Below are 3,085 nucleotides of genomic sequence, written 5' to 3' on the forward strand. Positions count from 1 at the left end.
AAATCCGTAGGTACAGACTACTACCCCCTGCTCTATGTGGATGAACTGTTTGCAAACCTACAAGGTGCAAAGGTGTTCTCTTCAATTGATCTGGCTAATGCATATTACCAGCTGGCCCTCTATGAAGATAGCTGAGACCTCACAGCATTCATCACACATGACATGAGGGGCTTTTCATATACAAATAGGGTACCCTATGTCACATCAAAACAAATGATTATGGGAGATGTAGTTTTCATTGCATTTACCCAGATATAAAATTAACCACTGTTTATTCATTTATTAAGCTGTATGACAAACACTTTTTGGAGATCATTTGGTTAAATGATTATGCAGTTTGTTTGTTATGAGCCACCATACTGTGTACTGTCCTATCCAATCAGAATGCTCGGTGGCTCAGTTCACTTTATCCCTGGTCTGTATCGGCTCTCTGTGGTCGAATATTTGGATTAAATGCAGTCTCTTACATTCAGTGTGATCATTGACTCATACCAACCCATACCAACTTTCTGCACTTTTGTATTTATGTAGCTGTTTCTTTGTAGGTCACTACATAATTCTTATGTTTTTCACTACAGGTGCACTGTTTACATGTTTAATGTGCCTTAAGTAAAGCAATATTCTGTGCCAATTGACACTATAAATTACATTTAATTGAAAATGTAATATAGTTTTTAAGCAGAGCTATTGATTAACCCCTATTTGCCACAGGCGTCTGCTTTCTGGGGTGGAGAGGAAACCACAGCTGTGGACCTGACTGACTGATGTGTTTATTCAGCAGCATGTCATCTCACCTTGTTGTCGCGACTTGTTAGAAGCATCCGCCAGCAGTGTGATCACATCTTACTCTGCTGATATTCCCTAAATGTTATCTGAGTTACTTTCTCCAAATTGCAATAGTATTATAGCCTGGTCCTACCAGACTCTCGTACATTTCATTAGTACAGAGAGTCTGGCCACCACTCCATTGACAAGTGTTAACTTCCTTGAAGCCGGGTACTCTGTTGAATGATTCCATCATTTTCCCTTCCTGCCCTGACTTTGAGGGTGTAAGGTGTGTGCTGGATTTGCTCACAAAGCCTCCCAGGTTTTGTGTTATGTGTTGAACTTAAAGACACGGCCCAAAAGATGGGGGAGATGGGGCTGACAAGTGATAGTGTGCAAACACATTATCCATCCACTTACAGGAAGGAAAAAACATAAAAATGAGAAGCCTGACTGCTAAGATTTTACCACTTTTGTTGTTGTTTCAAGCTGTTAGATAAGCTATCTGGCTGTGTATAGTTGGCTGCTTAGCAAATAATGTCCTTGATGCACTATAGAGATAACAATGTTGCTCTGTAAAGATAGAAATGTTGCTGTTGCTCTACAGAGATAAACGTTGCTCCATACAGATGACAACGTTGCTTTACAACCGTAGAAAACATTGGTCCATACAGATGGAATCGTTGCTCTGTACAGATGGAAACGAGGTCTGAGTGGAGACTCTTAACGATGATAAATGGCCCATCAGGGGCGAACATCAGGATACTGGCGCTGTTGGGCTTGGGATTTAGAGAAAAAAAAGTTCTTTTAAGAGCAGGAACCAGAGTCAACGCTCACATTTGGCCTGATATGGAACAATGGTAGTTCAGACTTGGCCTCGGGTGTCTCCAACGACCGTTAACAACTGTTGTTCTGATTTAGCCAGGGGCACTAACCAAGACGCTAGATACCCTGCTGGATAAAAACTGCAGAGACCAGCATGGAAATCATGCTTTCATCATTCTTTGATTGCTTATTCAAAAGAACTGAAGTACAAGATAAATGAAATAGAAATTAGGTTAGACATGTCAAAGTGATCTTCAAGGGAAGTCATTTAATTAATTGTAAATACTTTTCCTGAGATACAACATATACCATTAGCTCTATCCAAATGCATTTACAAAAAAACTAAAGAAAAAATAACACAAAAAAAACATTATTGAACATTAACAATATATACAAAACATTCATTATTTACATGATTCCAATGATCATGTGCCATCTACCTTACTAACTGACGTGTCATATGATCATGTCCTTCTTAAGCCTCTTTATTGTCTAGCCTTTCCTGCTACATGGCTTGTCACAGTCAGTCTTCAAACATTGTGCAGCAGTATAAGAAAATTATATTAACAGTGTTCCTAGAATCATCTTCTAACAATTTATTTTAGAGTTCAAAAGTTGCAGAAACATACATTTTGGAATTTGGACTGAGTGTGATGTTTGGGTATAGCTGTATTCTGAGCTTTTTTAACAGCATTTATTATCGTTATACAAGTCTCTGCACACTGATGGCAAACCCAGACTCATGATTTCACTTTTTGGCTTAGTAAACTTCATCTGGGACTCCTGTGTGGGTACAGGCGACTTGATCAACATTTCCCTTGTATTGGCTCTATTGCATCTATTTTAGACTGGGATCAAATTATATTGTTATCATTCTTTTTTAGTTCAAAGGACTTCACATAAATCACAACAAAGTGAGCTTAGAATTATAAGGTTCTATCTCCGTTTAGGGTAGTTCTGAGATATTGAGCATCAAAGTTTTACATCCCAGCTATTTTGTGAGATGGAACCTTTTTATTTAATAATAACTAACTAAGAAAATATTTTTACAAAAATAACACCACACAGGCATTGATAAACACCGAAAGGATCAGATTATGTCAAAAACTCAATTTCGGCCAAAAGTGGAAATAAGAACCTTATAATTCTAAGCTCACAAAGGACCTTTCAATGAATGGAGCTGTGTCACATGACCTAAAGGTAAACTTGCTCAGGTTATAATAATTGGTGGTGGGATGCTCGGTGGGGGTGGGGATGTGGCTGGGGTTTGGGTAAGCCCTCTCTGTATAAAGATGATCTCTGGCTCTGGTGAATAGTCCTCCATAATCTTTCTTTGACCGTCCACTGCTACTGTGGCTGAAAACTTGGACCCAACATATATGTATGTTTTTGGAAACTTACTTCTTGTAAAAAAACTACAACACTGCTGCTTCAACCTGCTGACCTCCACACACTGAAGGTGAGTTTGACTAAAAACAGTTTGAGCATGTAGTTA

Source organism: Perca flavescens, chromosome 23 (genome assembly GCF_004354835.1).
Source record: "Perca flavescens isolate YP-PL-M2 chromosome 23, PFLA_1.0, whole genome shotgun sequence".
In the NCBI taxonomy this organism is placed as follows: domain Eukaryota; kingdom Metazoa; phylum Chordata; class Actinopteri; order Perciformes; family Percidae; genus Perca; species Perca flavescens.